At 45.6% G+C, this 22,025-nt stretch overlaps 3 long non-coding RNA genes across 3 annotated transcripts; all 3 read left to right on the plus strand.

Moving 5' to 3' along the window:
* Positions 1 to 1,086: 1,086 nt before the first annotated feature.
* On the plus strand, positions 1,087 to 6,021 carry LOC140693391 (uncharacterized). The gene is made up of 3 exons (XR_012069127.1): positions 1,087 to 1,268; positions 4,458 to 4,530; positions 5,904 to 6,021. It is a non-coding gene; the product is annotated as an uncharacterized lncRNA (long non-coding RNA).
* Positions 6,022 to 6,304: 283 nt separating this feature from the next.
* Positions 6,305 to 11,400, plus strand: LOC140693387 (uncharacterized). The gene is made up of 3 exons (XR_012069123.1): positions 6,305 to 6,549; positions 9,739 to 9,811; positions 11,183 to 11,400. It is a non-coding gene; the product is annotated as an uncharacterized lncRNA (long non-coding RNA).
* Positions 11,401 to 16,878: 5,478 nt separating this feature from the next.
* On the plus strand, positions 16,879 to 21,871 carry LOC140693396 (uncharacterized). Its single transcript, XR_012069132.1, has 3 exons — positions 16,879 to 17,106; positions 20,297 to 20,369; positions 21,742 to 21,871. It is a non-coding gene; the product is annotated as an uncharacterized lncRNA (long non-coding RNA).
* The last annotated feature ends 154 nt before the right edge of the window (positions 21,872 to 22,025 follow it).

Genomic DNA, 22,025 nt, shown 5'->3' on the forward strand with positions numbered 1-22,025 from the left:
AGTCTGCACCCCCATGATCGATTGCCCCCGGGGGCTTGACTCAATTGAAAGACGGTCCACATAAGCTGTGTCTTTCATGTCATTGGCGACTTTTACAGTTCCGTTCACTATCTGACTTCTAATATGTACCTAGACTGTCTTGAAAAACGGAGGCCTAATACAGATTCAAGTTCAGTCAAAGATTCCCCTCACTTACCACACTCCCTTCACCCCAGAGAAGACATGAACCCAGCATTTGCTGAATCTAGCGGAAGGCCATCGTTTCTATGTGGGAGCTAAGTATTCAATTCCTATCTATTTCATACGAGAGTATTTGACCTTTATGGGGTTCCCTGTTGTTCACAGAGGATGAAGCTAGAGGAACTCTGATTCTAGGAGGGGCTTGCTCTTCTCTTACTGGCTTCATTGCAGCTCAGGTACTGATCCCTCAAAATGGATGCCTGAGTGGAGGGGAGGGAAGAGCAAGTGCTTGATAGCTAGGCCCAAACCTGGGAAAAGGCTTACCTGGGCTTGGTGCACTTTGATCTGAATGGCTTGGAATTGCCCCTTGGGTCGTGTGGATTATCTGACCTCTTTCAAGAACATGAGCGTTTTTATCATCTCTGCCATCTCTTCTCTTTAGACGTCAGAGATCTTGGACCCGTTCTTGGAGCAGAGAATTGAGGAACTTCCTCCAGTCCACGGTGGCCCTCCGTATGTTTCTGCTAGTATCAGCGAGGTTCAATATGTCTCATGAATGCCTTTCGAGCCTGCTATCCTCTACAGCTGTCTCCAGGCCAGTATTCTCTATTGTAGCAGAACATCTCTCATCAATGTGTTCGCATCTCTCCTCAATCCGTGCAGCCATATTTTCGGCCAGCTTCTCTTCGTGTCTCCCATAAAGTCGACTTCAACAGGACTGGGCAAGTCTGAAAGGACCTCGGAGCCTCTCCAGTAAGCTGAAGACAGGCAGATCTTCCACTGTCTGCCCTTTCAGGTTCTGGAAACTGACCCGTGAACTCAGGTCTTTGGGCAGCAGCAGTATCTCAAACTGACACAGCTTCCTGGACCAAAGACCTAAGCCAAGCTCCACAGAGGGCGGCAGCCCCTCCATCGCACTGATCCACCCACAGAACTCTGCCCGGTTACCTAGGATCCACCAGCCACAACAAGCCTCGCGGTACACATCAACATTCCACCTGGAATCCAACCGCTAACTGCCATCCCCAATGGCTGCTGCATCTTGTCAGTGTTGGGGGAGGGGCTGCATCCGACGAGAGGTTCCTAAGGTAAATGTGATTCTACCCACTAGCGTCCCATGGGCCTTTGTTCTTCCCTCTTTCCTTTTGTTCAGATCTGTATGCACTGTAGCAACGGAGGGAAGTGTGTCCATTTTCAGTTGAATGTTTCACACGTCTTTAAACTTTCTAACAGTTCACAGTACACAGAGACCCACTAAGGGAAACTATTGTTCCTGTAATATGGGCACACCCGCAATACATAGCCGTCGGTTGATTTCTGCTGAAACACCCGCATTCACGGGACATCTATCCATTTGTTTCAAGGGGGCTGAAATTCCTAGGAATGATACAATCCCCAATGTGCACTTTACTGCCTGTCTCTTTTGATCTTAGTACACTTTTGCGGAGCTACTTTTCCTTGTTATAGGCTTGTGCCATTTCTTCTCGACGTAGTGTAGAATATGGCATTCATTCATCCTGTTGGAAGACTTGCAAGTCTATATCACGGACTAGGAATCCATTGGATTCCAAATCGGCATTTGGGTTAGGTCACGATATGCTCATATGAATCAATATTTACGAATATAAATGCACGCCTCTGATTTCCGAATACAGGTGTGCTGAGTACATTCAAGCCGCGATACTGGGTCGATGCGTACTGAATGATCCTTGACATCACCTTGAGTAATTTCTTTTGAATATTCATGTTACCCTACCCTTTTTGTGTTGTTTGTTTGTTTGATTCTTTCTTGGTCTGCTTCTCGTTTGTTTTGCAAACACGTCAGGCCATGCATCTCTCCGTTTGCTTCCAACAAAGAGTCATATAAGCTGACTCCCTTAAGATAGTGCTTCCAATCCCCTATGATTTCCTGCTTCCCTCTCCCATCTTTAGGGTTTTGATGTCCTCCTTGCTTTCTTCTTGTTTCTTCTTTTCCACTCATGCTCTTCTTGCATTTCCAATAAGGGTTTTCTTCTTTCCATTTCATCTTGCTGCTTATCCCTTCAGGGGAGAATTCTCAACCTTTGTTTTAGGATAAGTTTCGAACTGCTGAATTCTTTTAAGATTTGCAGGTCTGTGGCATTCTCTAGCTCTGCTGTTATTAGAAATGGTGGTCATGTGGCATAGGCTACCCTAGATGGCAGCATTTTGCCATTCAAGCTATGGTCTATGTCCTGGCACTCCTCCCTGTCCTGCAATATTGCTGCTGAGATAGCAGCTGAAACCCCTCTGGAGGTTCTCTTGTGACTATGTTGCTTTCCTCCAGGCGCATTTTAAATCACTGGGATGCTCATGAACTTTGTTGATTTGGATCATACAGCTGCTGCTAAGTCTATTGGGATTCCACCTCTTTTGGACGCTGTGTACTTCCTGAATTCGCCTAGATGATTCTATCTTGGCTTTCAGCAAGTTTCAGTCTGATTTTTCTACACATAACTTTTCAAACATTGTTTGTTTCTTTATCTCTTGCTTTTCCATCTGGGACTCTTTCGAATTTTAGTCTTTCATGCCTTGCCTTAAACCAGGATTCAACAGCAATGTTTTCATTGGTTTGAACTTGCTTTCCTATGTGTGCTTCTGACCGAGGGATTTCTGTTCCCCTGTCTTCAAAAAATTTCACGCGTCCCTCTGCAATATCTAGTCTGCTTAGGACGGAATGTTAGCCCTGATATTTTCTCATCCACTGAGTTTTCTGATATTATTTAGCTCGTCTTTAGGCTTTCTCTTCCCCTTTTCTGGTATTCTGCCTTTTGTGATTCTGAGACACTGTTGTTCTTCAGTGTTTCCCTCACCTCCATTTTCAACACTTGCTCTGGAGAGCGTTTTGCAGTCTAGTTGTCTGAAAGCTTATCTTTAGGGCCTTCAATCTCTTTGGAACTGAAAATGGTACTTCCTTTTCCTTTTACTGTATTTCTTCATCTCTACTGGTCAGTTAATATCGGGTATCTAATGTAGACTTCTATGGCTTGGTTAAGTGAAAACTTAAGACTCTTATCTCTACACAATTGCATGGGATTTCTGTGAGGACAAATTTTCCTAGACATTGATGCCATGTCCTTTTCCTGTGTGTGTTGTCTGGTCTATCTCCAATTGCTGGTGTTGCCTTTGTTGTGATGAACCCCCCATACTATTTCGATTAGGATAACCTCATTTTGATTACGCTTATCTCACAAATCTGAAAGAGCACAGGACACTTCCTCTGGTGGAAATGGAGCTTCTAAAGGTTCTCAGCTCTGCATTCTACTCTATGTTATTTTGGAGTGTTTCCAGAAGAGCAGACTGTGAGTGCGCTTGTGCTTTGTAGTGCCACGGGAATGTCCCACAGAAACCAGTTCTTCCAAGAGCTTCTCTGTCTACAGAAACACCAGTGGAAGCATATCTATGGATGTCACACATCAGGGCCTGCTGGAATGATCCCGCAGCCCGAACTTGGTGTCCTCGCTGCCGAACCGTGCCGGTGCCTTTCAAAATGTAGCATCCGCTTTTGAGCGATAAACTGAAGGAAATCCTTCCTCTTCTCACGCTGTGGTCTTGGACCACACTTCCTTGTCCTCTCATCCTTGTGGTACGGGTGCACGAAGGCAACCACAGAGCTGTTGCACATCCTGTGCCTCAAACCAAACCATAATCACAGCCCAGGTTTTGAATGTAGCAGATCCTAAGGCTTTTCATTCTGAATTCAAACCCAAGGCCCCCTGGATCCCTCAGACCCGATGCACAATATCTCTGATTCAGCCCCACACATGCTCTATTGGCAAAATGCCAAATTGGTCTCTGGTCCTGCAGATGCACTGGGTGTGGCCATGGGACAGATCGATAATTTCAACTGCGTGCGCCAGGGTGGTTGCTTGCTCATTGGGGTCACAGGTCGGTTTGCTCTCTTGATAGGACCCACCACATCCCACAACGCACTCCAGATCCCTGAGACTCAGCGTGTGCCATCATCCGTAGCCCTATCCCTCCCTGAACGCTGCCTCTGCTACCTCAAATTTGGCAGCTCGGAGCTTGGTCTCAGAATCAACTGTGGGGATATTTTGCACTGGATTCTTTGCGTTCTGTCAGCCAAGCATCTGCTGTGCACTCTTCTAACACTCAGCGCATCACCTTCAATCCCATGTCTCCTGTCCGCTTGAGAGTGTGCGTCCAAGTTAAAGAGAGTTTCACCTTTACTGCTCCATCAACAGGGCTCAGACCATGCACTGGTATCCATTCCCTGCTTTTCCTTCTCCTGCTTCCAGGTGTTCTGAGGCCTCATCCTGTCTTTGGAAGTAACAGGCCTCTCTTCGGCAAGTGTCCTGTGCCAAGGGCTGGGTGAGTGGATGTTTCCATTGCTGTGTTCATGGGAGCGAGTGAGCGCAGGTTGCACTGCTTCTCTGTCAACTGGGCATCGATGAATCAACACTTTCCAGATACATTTCACAGAAATGTGATTTTATTTTATCTCTTTGTTTCTATACAGCCGTGGTGGGAGGGATTGTCCGAAGACTCCAGTTTTGACATTGTGTTGATATCTCATTTGCAGTCTCTAAAAATTTAATAGAATATATATAAATGTTTTGGGAGTTATACGAAAATGAAGTTAGTTTCTGAAACATACTAATTCGACCTAGAAGCCCGACTTGTCAATTTCGGTAACATTTTGTCAGCTCTAAGGAAAACATAGACAGATAGAATGCAAACTAGCAGTCCGAACTTTTAAAGGGGTCATGTCAACTCTTTACTGTTGAAGCCTCCGAAACCAACAGGAACCATGAAATAACTAATGGAAACATGAAATAACCCCCAAGCTTGGATTCACTTGTGCATGTGGTGCCCTTTACTCCCGATGACACCTACTGGTCAATGTTGGCATTTCAAGGTGTAACATCCCTCTCAAGGAAAATACAAGAGGAAACGAACTAAATATATACATTTAGCTTTGAATCCAAAGAACCTAGAGGCATTATAGCTATGAGAAGCCTGCTGCAGCTATGCTAGGCTACTGAGAACCAGGTGTTCTTCTATCAGTGATGAGAACACTTAATCATCCGATCATGTTGGGTAAAGCACTTGAATGCAACCAAGTCTGCACCCCCATGATCGATTGCCCCCGGGGGCTTGACTCAATTGAAAGACGGTCCACATAAGCTGTGTCTTTCATGTCATTGGCGACTTTTACAGTTCCGTTCACTATCTGACTTCTAATATGTACCTAGACTGTCTTGAAAAACGGAGGCCTAATACAGATTCAAGTTCAGTCAAAGATTCCCCTCACTTACCACACTCCCTTCACCCCAGAGAAGACATGAACCCAGCATTTGCTGAATCTAGCGGAAGGCCATCGTTTCTATGTGGGAGCTAAGTATTCAATTCCTATCTATTTCATACGAGAGTATTTGACCTTTATGGGGTTCCCTGTTGTTCACAGAGGATGAAGCTAGAGGAACTCTGATTCTAGGAGGGGCTTGCTCTTCTCTTACTGGCTTCATTGCAGCTCAGGTACTGATCCCTCAAAATGGATGCCTGAGTGGAGGGGAGGGAAGAGCAAGTGCTTGATAGCTAGGCCCAAACCTGGGAAAAGGCTTACCTGGGCTTGGTGCACTTTGATCTGAATGGCTTGGAATTGCCCCTTGGGTCGTGTGGATTATCTGACCTCTTTCAAGAACATGAGCGTTTTTATCATCTCTGCCATCTCTTCTCTTTAGACGTCAGAGATCTTGGACCCGTTCTTGGAGCAGAGAATTGAGGAACTTCCTCCAGTCCACGGTGGCCCTCCGTATGTTTCTGCTAGTATCAGCGAGGTTCAATATGTCTCATGAATGCCTTTCGAGCCTGCTATCCTCTACAGCTGTCTCCAGGCCAGTATTCTCTATTGTAGCAGAACATCTCTCATCAATGTGTTCGCATCTCTCCTCAATCCGTGCAGCCATATTTTCGGCCAGCTTCTCTTCGTGTCTCCCATAAAGTCGACTTCAACAGGACTGGGCAAGTCTGAAAGGACCTCGGAGCCTCTCCAGTAAGCTGAAGACAGGCAGATCTTCCACTGTCTGCCCTTTCAGGTTCTGGAAACTGACCCGTGAACTCAGGTCTTTGGGCAGCAGCAGTATCTCGAACTGACACAGCTTCCCGGACCAAAGACCTAAGCCAAGCTCCACAGAGGGCGGCAGCCCCTCCATCGCACTGATCCACCCACAGAACTCTGCCCGGTTACCTAGGATCCACCAGCCACAACAAGCCTCGCGGTACACATCAACATTCCACCTGGAATCCAACCGCTAACTGCCATCCCCAATGGCTGCTGCATCTTGTCAGTGTTGGGGGAGGGGCTGCATCCGACGAGAGGTTCCTAAGGTAAATGTGATTCTACCCACTAGCGTCCCATGGGCCTTTGTTCTTCCCTCTTTCCTTTTGTTCAGATCTGTATGCACTGTAGCAACGGAGGGAAGTGTGTCCATTTTCAGTTGAATGTTTCACACGTCTTTAAACTTTCTAACAGTTCACAGTACACAGAGACCCACTAAGGGAAACTATTGTTCCTGTAATATGGGCACACCCGCAATACATAGCCGTCGGTTGATTTCTGCTGAAACACCCGCATTCACGGGACATCTATCCATTTGTTTCAAGGGGGCTGAAATTCCTAGGAATGATACAATCCCCAATGTGCACTTTACTGCCTGTCTCTTTTGATCTTAGTACACTTTTGCGGAGCTACTTTTCCTTGTTATAGGCTTGTGCCATTTCTTCTCGACGTAGTGTAGAATATGGCATTCATTCATCCTGTTGGAAGACTTGCAAGTCTATATCACGGACTAGGAATCCATTGGATTCCAAATCGGCATTTGGGTTAGGTCACGATATGCTCATATGAATCAATATTTACGAATATAAATGCACGCCTCTGATTTCCGAATACAGGTGTGCTGAGTACATTCAAGCCGCGATACTGGGTCGATGCGTACTGAATGATCCTTGACATCACCTTGAGTAATTTCTTTTGAATATTCATGTTACCCTACCCTTTTTGTGTTGTTTGTTTGTTTGATTCTTTCTTGGTCTGCTTCTCGTTTGTTTTGCAAACACGTCAGGCCATGCATCTCTCCGTTTGCTTCCAACAAAGAGTCATATAAGCTGACTCCCTTAAGATAGTGCTTCCAATCCCCTATGATTTCCTGCTTCCCTCTCCCATCTTTAGGGTTTTGATGTCCTCCTTGCTTTCTTCTTGTTTCTTCTTTTCCACTCATGCTCTTCTTGCATTTCCAATAAGGGTTTTCTTCTTTCCATTTCATCTTGCTGCTTATCCCTTCAGGGGAGAATTCTCAACCTTTCTTTTAGGATAAGTTTCGAACTGCTGAATTCTTTTAAGATTTGCAGGTCTGTGGCATTCTCTAGCTCTGCTGTTATTAGAAATGGTGGTCATGTGGCATAGGCTACCCTAGATGGCAGCATTTTGCCATTCAAGCTATGGTCTATGTCCTGGCACTCCTCCCTGTCCTGCAATATTGCTGCTGAGATAGCAGCTGAAACCCCTCTGGAGGTTCTCTTGTGACTATGTTGCTTTCCTCCAGGCGCATTTTAAATCACTGAGATGCTCATGAACTTTGTTGATTTGGATCATACAGCTGCTGCTAAGTCTATTGGGATTCCACCTCTTTTGGACGCTGTGTACTTCCTGAATTCGCCTAGATGATTCTATCTTGGCTTTCAGCAAGTTTCAGTCTGATTTTTCTACACATAACTTTTCAAACATTGTTTGTTTCTTTATCTCTTGCTTTTCCATCTGGGACTCTTTCGAATTTTAGTCTTTCATGCCTTGCCTTAAACCAGAATTCAACAGCAATGTTTTCATTGGTTTGAACTTGCTTTCCTATGTGTGCTTCTGACCGAGGGATTTCTGTTCCCCTGTCTTCAAAAAATTTCACGCGTCCCTCTGCAATATCTAGTCTGCTTAGGACGGAATGTTAGCCCTGATATTTTCACATCCACTGAGTTTTCTGATATTATTTAGCTCGTCTTTAGGCTTTCTCTTCCCCTTTTCTTGTATTCTGCCTTTTGTGATTCTGAGACACTGTTGTTCTTCAGTGTTTCCCTCACCTCCATTTTCAACACTTGCTCTGGAGAGCGTTTTGCAGTCTGGTTCTCTGAAAGCTTATCTTTAGGGCCTTCAATCTCTTTGGAACTGAAAATGGTACTTCATTTTCCTTTTACTGTATTTCTTCATCTCTACTGGTCAGGTAATTTCGGGTATCTAATGTAGAATTCTAGGGCTTGGTTAAGTGAAAACTTTAGACTCTTGGCTCTACACAATTGCATGGGATTTCTGTGAGGACAAATTTTCCTAGACATTGATGGCATGTCCTGTTCCTGTGTGTGTTGTCTGGTCTATCTCCAATTGCTGGTGTTGCCTTTGTTGTGATGAACCCCCCATACTATTTCGATTAGGATAACCTCATTTTGATTACGCTTATCTCACAAATCTGAAAGAGCACAGGACACTTCCTCTGGTGGAAATGGAGCTTCTAAAGGTTCTCAGCTCTGCATTCTACTCTATGTTATTTTGGAGTGTTTCCAGAAGAGCAGAGTGTGAGTGCGCTTGTGCTTTGGAGTGCCACGGGAATGTCCCACTGAAACCAGTTCTTCCAAGAGCTTCTCTGTCTACAGAAACACCAGTGGAAGCATATCTATGGATGTCACACATCAGGGCCTGCTGGAATGATCCCGCAGCCCGAACTTCGTGTCCTCGCTGCCGAACCATGCCGGTGCCATCCAAAATGTAGCATCCGCTTTTGAGCGATAAACTGAAGGAAATCCTTCCTCTTCTCATGCTGTGGTCTTGGACCACACTTCCTTGTCCTCTCATCCTTGTGGCACGGGTGCACGAAAGCAACCACAGAGCTGTTGCCCATCCTGTGCCTCAAACCAAACCATTATCACAGCCCAGGTTTTGAATGTAGCAGATCCTAAGGCTTTTCATTCTGAATTCAAACCCAAGGCCCCCTGGATCCCTCAGACCCGATGCACAATATCTCTGATTCAGCCCCACACATGCTCTATTGGTAAAATGCCAAATTGGTCTCTGGTCCTGCAGATGCACTGGGTGTGGCCATGGGACAGATCGATAATTTCAACTGCGTGCGCCAGGGTGGTTGCTTGTTCATTGGGGTCACAGGTCGGTTTCCTCTCTTGATAGGACCCACCACATCCCACAACGCACTCCAGATCCCTGAGACTCAGCGTGTGCCATCATCCGTAGCCCTATCCCTCCCTGAACGCTGCCTCTGCTTCCTCAAATTTGGCAGCTCGGAGCTTGGTCTCAGAATCAACTGTGGGGATATTTTGCACTGGATTCTTTGCGTTCTGTCAGCCAAGCATCTGCTGTGCACTCTTCTAACACTCAGCGCATCACCTTCAATCCCATGTCTCCTGTCCGCTTGAGAGTGTGCGTCCAAGTTAAAGAGAGTTTCACCTTTACTGCTCCATCAACAGGGCTCAGACCATGCACTGGTATCCATTCCCTGCTTTTCCTTCTCCTGCTTCCAGGTGTTCTGAGGCCTCATCCTGTCTTTGGAAGTAACAGGCCTCTCTTCGGCAAGTGTCCTGTGCCAAGGGCTGGGTGAGTGGATGTTTCCATTGCTGTGTTCATGGGAGCGAGTGAGCGCAGGTTGCACTGCTTCTCTGTCAACTGGGCATCGATGAATCAACACTTTCCAGATACATTTCACAGAAATGTGATTTTTTTTTATCTCTTTGTTTCTATACAGCCGTGGTGGGAGGGATTGTCCGAAGACTCCAGTTTTGACATTGTGTTGATATCTCATTTGCAGTCTTTAAAAATTTAATAGAATTTATATAAATGTTTTGGGAGTTATACGAAAATGAAGTTAGTTTCTGAAACATACTAAATCGACCTAGAAGCCAGACTTGTCAATTTCGGTAACATTTTGTCAGCTCTAAGGAAAACATAGACAGATAGAATGCAAACTAGCAGTCCGAACTGTTAAAGGGGTCATGTCAACTCTTTACAGTTGAAGCCTCCGAAACCAACAGGAACCATGAAATAACTAATGGAAACATGAAATAACCCCAAGCTTCGATTCACTTGTGCATGTGGTGCCCTTTACTCCCGATGACACCTACTGGTCAATGTTGGCATTTCAAGGTGTAACATCCCTCTCAAGGAAAATTCAAGAGGAAACGAACTAAATATATACATTTAGCTTTGAATCCAAAGAACCTAGAGGCATTATAGCTATGAGAACCCTGCTGCAGCTATGCTAGGCTACTGAGAACCAGGTGTTCTTCTATCAGTGATGAGAACGCTTAATCATCCGATCATGTTGGGTAAAGCACTTGAATGCAACCAAGTCTGCACCCCCATGATCGATTGCCCCCGGGGGCTTGACTCAATTGAAAGACGGTCCACATAAGCTGTGTCTTTCATGTCATTGGCGACTTTTACAGTTCCGTTCACTATCTGACTTCTAATATGTACCTAGACTGTCTTGAAAAACGGAGGCCTAATACAGATTCAAGTTCAGTCAAAGATTCCCCTCACTTACCACACTCCCTTCACCCCAGAGAAGACATGAACCCAGCATTTGCTGAATCTAGCGGAAGGCCATCATTTCTTTGTGGGAGCTAAGTATTCAATTTCTATCTATTTCATACGAGAGTATTTGACCTTTATGGGGTTCCCTGTTGTTCACAGAGGATGAAGCTAGAGGAACTCTGATTCTAGGAGGGGCTTGCTCTTCTCTTACTGGCTTCATTGCAGCTCAGGTACTGATCCCTCAAAATGGATGCCTGAGTGGAGGGGAGGGAAGAGCAAGTGTTGGTAGCTAGGCCCAAAGCTGGGAAAAGGCTTACCTGGGCTTGGTGCACTTTGATCTGAATGGCTTGGAATTGCCCCTTGGGTCGTGTGGATTATCTGACCTCTTTCAAGAACATGAGCGTTTTTATCATCTCTGCCATCTCTTCTCTTTAGACGTCAGAGATCTTGGACCCGTTCTTGGAGCAGAGAATTGAGGAACTTCCTCCAGTCCACGGTGGCCCTCCGTATGTTTCTGCTAGTATCAGCGAGGTTCAATATGTCTCATGAATGCCTTTCGAGCCTGCTATCCTCTACAGCTGTCTCCAGGCCAGTATTCTCTATTGTAGCAGAACATCTCTCTTCAATGTGTTCGCATCTCTCCTCAATCCGTGCAGCCATATTTTCGGCCAGCTTCTCTTCGTGTCTCCCATAAAGTCAACTTCAACAGGACTGGGCAAGTCTGAAAGGACCTCGGAGCCTCTCCAGTAAGCTGAAGACAGGCAGATCTTCCACTGTCTGCCCTTTCAGGTTCTGGAAACTGACCCGTGAACTCAGGTCTTTGGGCAGCAGCAGTATCTCGAACTGACACAGCTTCCCGGACCAAAGACCAAAGCCAAGCTCCACAGAGGGCGGCAGCCCCTCCATCGCACTGATCCACCCACAGAACTCTGCCCGCTTACCTAGGATCCACCAGCCACAACAAGCCTCGTGGTACACACCAACATTCCACCTGGAATCTAACAGCTAACTGCCATCCCCAATGGCTGCTGCATCTTGTCAGTGTTGGGGGAGGGGCTGCATCCGACGAGAGGTTCCTAAGGTAAATGTGATTCTACCCACTAGCGTCCCATGGGCCTTTGTTCTTCCCTCTTTCCTTTTGTTCAGATCTGTATGCACTGTAGCAACGGAGGGAAGTGTGTCCATTTTCAGTTGAATGTTTCACACGTCTTTAAACTTTCTAACAGTTCACAGTACACAGAGACCCACTAAGGGAAACTATTGTTCCTGTAATATGGGCACACCCGCAATACATAGCCGTCGGTTGATTTCTGCTGAAACACCCGCATTCACGGGACATCTATCCATTTGTTTCAAGGGGGCTGAAATTCCTAGGAATGATACAATCCCCAATGTGCACTTTACTGCCTGTCTCTTTTGATCTTAGTACACTTTTGCGGAGCTACTTTTCCTTGTTATAGGCTTGTGCCATTTCTTCTCGACGTAGTGTAGAATATGGCATTCATTCATCCTGTTGGAAGACTTGCAAGTCTATATCACGGACTAGGAATCCATTGGATTCCAAATCGGCATTTGGGTTAGGTCACGATATGCTCATATGAATTAATATTTACGAATATAAATGCACGCCTCTGATTTCCGAATACAGGTGTGCTGAGTACATTCAAGCCGCGATACTGGGTCGATGCGTACTGAATGATCCTTGACATCACCTTGAGTAATTTCTTTTGAATATTCATGTTACCCTACCCTTTTTGTGTTGTTTGTTTGTTTGATTCTTTCTTGGTCTGCTTCTCGTTTGTTTTGCAAACACGTCAGGCCATGCATCTCTCCGTTTGCTTCCAACAGAGAGTCATATAAGCTGACTCCCTTAAGATAGTGCTTCCAATCCCCTATGATTTCCTGCTTCCCTCTCCCATCTTTAGGGTTTTGATGTCCTCCTTGCTTTCTTCTTGTTTCTTCTTTTCCACTCATGCTCTTCTTGCATTTCCAATAAGGGTTTTCTTCTTTCCATTTCATCTTGCTGCTTATCCCTTCAGGGGAGAATTCTCAACCTTTCTTTTAGGATAAGTTTCGAACTGCTGGATTCTTTTAAGATTTGCAGGTCTGTGGCATTCTCTAGCTCTGCTGTTATTAGAAATGGTGGTCATGTGGCATAGGCTACCCTAGATGGCAGCATTTTGCCATTCAAGCTATGGTCTATGTCCTGGCACTCCTCCCTGTCCTGCAATATTGCTGCTGAGATAGCAGCTGAAACCCCTCTGGAGGTTCTCTTGTGACTATGTTGCTTTCCTCCAGGCGCATTTTAAATCACTGGGATGCTCATGAACTTTGTTGATTTGGATCATACAGCTGCTGCTAAGTCTATTGGGATTCCACCTCTTTTGGACGCTGTGTACTTCCTGAATTCGCCTAGATGATTCTATCTTGGCTTTCAGCAAGTTTCAGTCTGATTTTTCTACACATAACTTTTCAAACATTGTTTGTTTCTTTATCTCAAGCTTTTCCATCTGGGACTCTTTCGAATTTTAGTCTTTCATGCCTGTCATAAACCAGGATTCAACAGTGATGTTTTCATTGGTTTGCACTTGCTTTCCTATGTGTGCTTCTGACCGAGGGATGTCTGTTCCCCTGTCTTCAAAGTCATTCACGCATCCCTCTGCAATATCTAGTCTGCTTAGGACGGAATGTAAGCCTGATATTTTCTCATCCACTGAGTTTTCTGATATTATTTGGCTCGTCTTTAGGCTTTCTCTTCCAGTTTTCTGGTATTTTGCCTTTTGTGATCCTGAGACACTGTTGTTCCTCAGTATTTCCCTCACCTCCATTTTCAATACTTGCTCTGGAGAGCGTTTTGCAGTCTAGTTGTCTGAAAGCTTATCTTTAGGGCCTTCAATCTCTTTGGAACTGAAAATGGTACTTCCTTTTCCTTTTACTGTATTTCTTCACCTCTACTGGTCAGGTAATTTCAGGTATCTAATGTAGACTTCAAAGGCTTGGTTAAGTGAAAAGTTTAGACTCTTGACTCTACACGATTGCATGGGATTTCTGTGAGGACAAATTTTCCTAGACATTGATGCCGTGTCCTGTTCCTGTGTGTGTTGTCTGGTCTATCTCCAATTGATGGTGTTGCCTTTGTTGTGATGAACACCCCATACTATTTCGATTAGGATAACCTCATTTTGATTACGCTTATCTCACAAATCTGAAAGAGCACAGGACACTTCCTCTGGTGGAAATGGAGCTTCTAAAGGTTCTCAGCTCTGCATTCTACTCTATGTTATTTTGGAGTGTTTCCAGAAGGGCAGAGTGTGAGTGCGCTTGTGCTTTGGAGTGCCACGGGAATGTCCCACTGAAACCAGTTCTTCCAAGAGCTTCTCTGTCTACAGAAACACCAGTGGAAGCATATCTATGGATGTCACACATCAGGGCCTGCTGGAATGATCCCGCAGCCCGAACTTGGTGTCCTCGCTGCCGAACCGTGCCGGTGCCATCCAAAATGTAGCATCCACTTTTGAGCGATAAACTGAAGGAAATCCTTCCTCTTCTCACACTGTGGTCTTGGACCACACTTCCTTGTCCTCTCATACTTGTGGTACGGGTGCACGAAGGCAACCACAAAGCTGTTTCACATCCTGTGCCTCAAACCAAACCATAATCACAGCCCAGGTTTTGAATGTAGCAGTTCCTAAGGCTTTTCATTCTGAATTCAAACCCAAGGGCCCCTGGATCCCTCAGACCCGATGCACAATATCTCTGATTCAGCCCCACACATGCTCTATTGGCAAAATGCCAGATTGGTCTCTGGTCCTGCAGATGCACTGGGTGTGGCCATGGGACAGTTCGATAATTTCAACTGCGTGCGCCAGGGTGGTTGCTTGCTCATTGGGGTCACATGTCGGTTTGCTCTCTTGATAGGACCCACCATATCCCACAACGCACTCCAGATCCCTGAGACTCAGCGTGTGCCATCATCCGTAGCCATATCCCTCCCTGAACGCTGCCTCTGCTACCTCAAATTTGGCAGCTCGGAGCTTGGTCTCAGAATCAACTGTGGGGATATTTTGCACTGGATTCTTTGAGTTCTGTCAGCCAAGCATCTGCTGTGCACTCTTCTAACACTCAGCGCATCACCTTCAATCCCATGTCTCCTGTCCGCTTGAGAGTGTGCGTCCAAGTTAAAGAGAGTTTCACCTTTACTGCTCCATCAACAGGGCTCAGACCATGCACTGGTATCCATTCCCTGCTTTTCCTTCTCCTGCTTCCAGGTGTTCTGAGGCCTCATCCTGTCTTTGGAAGTAACAGGCCTCTCTTCGGCAAGTGTCCTGTGCCAAGGGCTGGGTGAGTGGATGTTTCCATTGCTGTGTTCATGGGAGCGAGTGAGCGCAGGTTGCACTGCTTCTCTGTCAACTGGGCATCGATGAATCAACACTTTCCAGATACATTTCACAGAAATGTGATTTTTTTTATCTCTTTGTTTCTATACAGCCGTGGTGGGAGGGATTGTCCGAAGACTCCAGTTTTGACATTGTGTTGATATCTCACTTGCAGTCTCTAAAAATTTAATAGAATTTATATAAATGTTTAGGGAGTTATACGAAAATGAAGTTAGTTTCTGAAACATACTAAATCGACCTAGAAGCCAGACTTGTCAATTTCGGTAACATTTTGTCAGCTCTAAGGAAAACATAGACAGATAGAATGCAAACTAGCAGTCCGAACTGTTAAAGGGGTCATGTCAACTCTTTACTGTTGAAGCCTCCGAAACCAACAGGAACCATGAAATAACTAATGGAAACATGAAATAACCCCCGAGCTTGGATTCACTTGTGCATGTGGTGCCCTTTACTCCCGATGACACCTACTGGTCAATGTTGGCATTTCAAGGTGTAACATCCCTCTCAAGGAAAATACAAGAGGAAACGAACTAAATATATACATTTAGCTTTGAATCCAAAGAACCTAGAGGCATTATAGCTATGAGAAGCCTGCTGCAGCTATGCTAGGCTACTGAGAACCAGGTGTTCTTCTGTCAGTGATGAGAACGCTTAATCATCCGATCATGTTGGGTAAAGCACTTGAATGCAACCAAGTCTGCACCCCCATGATCTATTGCCCCCGGGGGTTTGACTCAATTGAAAGATGGTCCACATAAGCTGTGTCTTTCATGTCATTGGCGACTTTTACAGTTCCGTTCACTATCTGACTTCTAATATGTACCTAGACTGTCTTGAAAAACGGAGGCCTAATACAGATTCAAGTTCAGTCAAAGATTCCCCTCACTTACCACACTCCCTTCACCCCAGAGAAGACATGAACCCAGCATTTGCTGAATCTAGCGGAAGGCCATCGTTTCTTTGTGGGAGCTAAGTATTCAATTCCTATCTATTTCATACGAGAGTATTTGACCTTTATGGGGTTCCCTGTTGTTCACAGAGGATGAAGCTAGAGGAACTCTGATTCTAGGAGGGGCTTGCTCTTCTCTTACTGGCTCCATTGCAGCTCAGGTACTGATCCCTCAAAATGGATGCCTGAGTGGAGGGGAGGGAAGAGCAAGTGCTTGATAGCTAGGCCCAAACCTGGGAAATGGCTTACCTGGGCTTGGTGCACTTTGATCTGAATGGCTTGGAATTGCCCCTTGGGTCGTGTGGATTATCTGACCTCTTTCAAGAACATGAGCGTTTTTATCATCTCTGCCATCTCTTCTCTTTAGACGTCAGAGATCTTGGACCCGTTCTTGGAGCAGAGAATTGAGGAACTTCCTCCAGTCCACGGTGGCCCTCCGTATGTTTCTGCTAGTATCAGCGAGGTTCAATATGTCTCATGAATGCCTTTCGAGCCTGCTATCCTCTACAGCTGTCTCCAGGCCAGTATTCTCTATTGTAGCAGAACATCTCTCATCAATGTGTTCGCATCTCTCCTCAATCCGTGCAGCCATATTTTCGGCCAGCTTCTCTTCGTGTCTCCCATAAAGTCGACTTCAACAGGACTGGGCAAGTCTGAAAGGACCTCAGAGCCTCTCCAGTAAGCTGAAGACAGGCAGATCTTCCACTGTCTGCCCTTTCAGGTTCTGGAAACTGACCCGTGAACTCAGGTCTTTGGGCAGCAGCAGTATCTCGAACTGACACAGCTTCCCGGACCAAAGACCTAAGCCAAGCTCCACAGAGGGCGGCAGCCCCTCCATCGCACTGATCCACCCACAGAACTCTGCCCGGTTACCTAGGATCCACCAGCCACAACAAGCCTCGCGGTACACACCAACATTCCACCTGGAATCTAACCGCTAACTGCCATCCCCAATGGCTGCTGCATCTTGTCAGTGTTGGGGGAGGGGCTGCATCCGACGAGAGGTTCCTAAGGTAAATGTGATTCTACCCACTAGCGTCCCATGGGCCTTTGTTCTTCCCTCTTTCCTTTTGTTCAGATCTGTATGCACTGTAGCAACGGAGGGAAGTGTGTCCATTTTCAGTTGAATGTTTCACACGTCTTTAAACTTTCTAACAGTTCACAGTACACAGAGACCCACTAAGGGAAAGTATTATTCCTGTAATATGGGCACACCCGCAATACATAGCCGTCGGTTGATTTCTGCTGAAACACCCGCATTCACGGGACATCTATCCATTTGTTTCAAGGGGGCTGAAATTCCTAGGAATGATACAATCCCCAATGTGCACTTTACTGCCTGTCTCTTTTGATCTTAGTACACTTTTGCGGAGCTACTTTTCCTTGTTATAGGCTTGTGCCAATTCTTCTCGACGTAGTGTAGAATATGGCATTCATTCATCCTGTTGGAAGACTTGCAAGTCTATATCACGGACTAGGAATCCATTGGATTCCAAATCGGCATTTGGGTTAGGTCACGATATGCTCATATGAATCAATATTTACGAATATAAATGCACGCCTCTGATTTCCGAATACAGGTGTGCTGAGTACATTCAAGCCGCGATACTGGGTCGATGCGTACTGAATGATCCTTGACATCACCTTGAGTAATTTCTTTTGAATATTCATGTTACCCTACCCTTTTTGTGTTGTTTGTTTGTTTGTTTGATTCTTTCTTGGTCTGCTTCTCGTTTGTTTTGCAAACACGTCAGGCCATGCATCTCTCCGTTTGCTTCCAACAGAGAGTCATATAAGCTGACTCCCTTAAGATAGTGCTTCCAATCCCCTATGATTTCCTGCTTCCCTCTCCCATCTTTAGGGTTTTGATGTCCTCCTTGCTTTCTTCTTGTTTCTTCTTTTCCACTCATGCTCTTCTTGCATTTCCAATAAGGGTTTTCTTCTTTCCATTTCATCTTGCTGCTTATCCCTTCAGGGGAGAATTCTCAACCTTTCTTTTAGGATAAGTTTCGAACTGCTGAATTCTTTTAAGATTTGCAGGTCTGTGGCATTCTCTAGCTCTGCTGTTATTAGAAATGGTGGTCATGTGGCATAGGCTACCCTAGATGGCAGCATTTTGCCATTCAAGCTATGGTCTATGTCCTGGCACTCCTCCCTGTCCTGCAATATTGCTGCTGAGATAGCAGCTGAAACCCCTCTGGAGGTTCTCTTGTGACTATGTTGCTTTCCTCCAGGCGCATTTTAAATCACTGGGATGCTCATGAACTTTGTTGATTTGGATCATACAGCTGCTGCTAAGTCTATTGGGATTCCACCTCTTTTGGACGCTGTGTACTTCCTGAATTCGCCTAGATGATTCTATCTTGGCTTTCAGCAAGTTTCAGTCTGATTTTTCTACACATAACTTTTCAAACATTGTTTGTTTCTTTATCTCAAGCTTTTCCATCTGGGACTCTTTCGAATTTTAGTCTTTCATGCCTGTCATAAACCAGGATTCAACAGTGATGTTTTCATTGTTTTGCACTTGCTTTCCTATGTGTGCTTCTGACCGAGGGATGTCTGTTCCCCTGTCTTCAAAGTCATTCACGCATCCCTCTGCAATATCTAGTCTGCTTAGGATGGAATGTAAGCCTGATATTTTCACATCCACTGAGTTTTCTGATATTATTTGGCTCGTCTTTAGGCTTTCTCTTCCCCTTTTCTGGTACTTTGCCTTTTGTGATTCTGAGACACTGTTGTTCGTCAGTGTTTCCCTCACCTCCATTTTCAATACTTGCTCTGGAGAGCGTTTTTCAGTCTAGTTGTCTGAAAGCTTATCTTTAGGGCCTTCAATCTCTTTGGAACTGAAAATGGTACTTCCTTTTCCTTTTACTGTATTTCTTCATCTCTACTGGTCAGGTAATTTCAGGTATCTAATGTAGACTCTAGGGCTTGGTTAAGTGAAGACTTTAGACTCTTGGCTCTACACAATTGCATGGGATTTCTGTGAGGACAAATTTTCCTAGACATTGATGGCATGTCCTGTTCCTGTGTGTGTTGTCTGGTCAATCTCCAATTGCTGGTGTTGCCTTTGTTGTGATGAACACCCCATACTATTTCGATTAGGATAACCTCATTTTGATTACGCTTATCTCACAAATCTGAAAGAGCACAGGACACTTCCTCTGGTGGAAATGGAGCTTCTAAAGGTTCTCAGCTCTGCATTCTACTCTATGTTATTTTGGAGTGTTTCCAGAAGAGCAGAGTGTGAGTGCGCTTGTGCTTTGGAGTGCCACGGGAATGTCCCACTGAAACCAGTTCTTCCAAGAGCTTCTCTGTCTACAGAAACACCAGTGGAAGCATATCTATGGATGTCACACATCAGGGCCTGCTGGAATGATCCCGCAGCCCGAACTTGGTGTCCTCGCTGCCGAACCATGCCGGTGCCATCCAAAATGTAGCATCCGCTTTTGAGCGATAAACTGAAGGAAATCCTTCCTCTTCTCACGCTGTGGTCTTGGACCACACTTCCTTGTCCTCTCATCCTTGTGGCACGGGTGCACGAAGGCAACCACAGAGCTGTTGCACATCCTGTGCCTCAAACCAAACCATAATCACAGCCCAGGTTATGAATGTAGCAGATCCTAAGGCTTTTCATTCTGAATTCAAACCCAATTCCCCCTGGATCCCTCAGACCCGATGCACAATATCTCTCATTCAGCCCCACACATGCTCTATTGGTAAAATGCCAAATTGGTCTCTGGTCCTGCAGATGCACTGGGTGTGGCCATGGGACAGATCGATAATTTCAACTGCGTGCGCCAGGGTGGTTGCTTGCTCATTGGGGTCACAGGTCGGTTTCCTCTCTTGATAGGACCCACCACATCCCACAACGCACTCCAGATCCCTGAGACTCAGCGTGTGCCATCATCCGTAGCCCTATCCCTCCCTGAACGCTGCCTCTGCTTCCTCAAATTTGGCAGCTCGGAGCTTGGTCTCAGAATCAACTGTGGGGATATTTTGCACTGGATTCTTTGCGTTCTGTCAGCCAAGCATCTGCTGTGCACTCTTCTAACACTCAGCGCATCACCTTCAATCCCATGTCTCCTGTCCGCTTGAGAGTGTGCGTCCAAGTTAAAGAGAGTTTCACCTTTACTGCTCCATCAACAGGGCTCAGACCATGCACTGGTATCCATTCCCTGCTTTTCCTTCTCCTGCTTCCAGGTGTTCTGAGGCCTCATCCTGTCTTTGGAAGTAACAGGCCTCTCTTCGGCAAGTGTCCTGTGCCAAGGGCTGGGTGAGTGGATGTTTCCATTGCTGTGTTCATGGGAGCGAGTGAGCGCAGGTTGCACTGCTTCTCTGTCAACTGGGCATCGATGAATCAACACTTTCCAGATACATTTCACAGAAATGTGATTTTTTTTTATCTCTTTGTTTCTATACAGCCGTGGTGGGAGGGATTGTCCGAAGACTCCAGTTTTGACATTGTGTTGATATCTCATTTGCAGTCTCTAAAAATTTAATAGAATTTATATAAATGTTTTGGGAGTTATACGAAAATGAAGTTAGTTTCTGAAACATACTAAATCGACCTAGAAGCCAGACTTGTCAATTTCGGTAACATTTTGTCAGCTCTAAGGAAAACATAGACAGATAGAATGCAAACTTGCAGTCCGAACTGTTAAAGTGGTCATGTCAACTCTTTACAGTTGAAGCCTCCGAAACCAACAGGAACCATGAAATAACTAATGGAAACATGAAATAACCCCAAGCTTGGATTCACTTGTGCATGTGGTGCCCTTTACTCCCGATGACACCTACTGGTCAATGTTGGCATTTCAAGGTGTAACATCCCTCTCCAGGAAAATTCAAGAGGAAACGAACTAAATATATACATTTAGCTTTGAATCCAAAGAACCTAGAGGCATTATAGCTATGAGAAGCCTGCTGCAGCTATGCTAGGCTACTGAGAACCAGGTGTTCTTCTATCAGTGATGAGAACGCTTAATCATCCGATCATGTTGGGTAAAGCACTTGAATGCAACCAAGTCTGCACCCCCATGATCGATTGCCCCCGGGGGCTTGACTCAATTGAAAGACGGTCCACATAAGCTGTGTCTTTCATGTCATTGGCGACTTTTACAGTTCCGTTCACTATCTGACTTCTAATATTTACCTAGACTGTCTTGAAAAACGGAGGCCTAATACAGATTCAAGTTCAGTCAAAGATTCCCCTCACTTACCACACTCCCTTCACCCCAGAGAAGACATGAACCCAGCATTTGCTGAATCTAGCGGAAGGCCATCATTTCTTTGTGGGAGCTAAGTATTCAATTTCTATCTATTTCATACGAGAGTATTTGACCTATATGGGGTTCCCTGTTGTTCACAGAGGGTGAAGCTAGAGGAACTCTGATTCTAGGAGGGGCTTGCTCTTCTCTTACTGGCTCCATTGCAGCTCAGGTACTGATCCCTCAAAATGGATGCCTGAGTGGAGGGGAGGGAAGAGCAAGTGCTTGATAGCTAGGCCCAAACCTGGGAAAAGGCTTACCTGGGCTTGGTGCACTTTGATCTGAATGGCTTGGAATTGCCCCTTGGGTCGTGTGGATTATCTGACCTCTTTCAAGAACATGAGCGTTTTTATCATCTCTGCCATCTCTTCTCTTTAGACGTCAGAGATCTTGGACCCGTTCTTGGAGCAGAGAATTGAGGAACTTCCTCCAGTCCACGGTGGCCCTCCGTATGTTTCTGCTAGTATCAGCGAGGTTCAATATGTCTCATGAATGCCTTTCGAGCCTGCTATCCTCTACAGCTGTCTCCAGGCCAGTATTCTCTATTGTAGCAGAACATCTCTCATCAATGTGTTCGCATCTCTCCTCAATCCGTGCAGCCATATTTTCGGCCAGCTTCTCTTCGTGTCTCCCATAAAGTCGACTTCAACAGGACTGGGCAA

This window comes from Vicugna pacos, unplaced genomic scaffold (genome assembly GCF_048564905.1).
Source record: "Vicugna pacos unplaced genomic scaffold, VicPac4 scaffold_19, whole genome shotgun sequence".
In the NCBI taxonomy this organism is placed as follows: Eukaryota; Metazoa; Chordata; class Mammalia; order Artiodactyla; family Camelidae; genus Vicugna; species Vicugna pacos.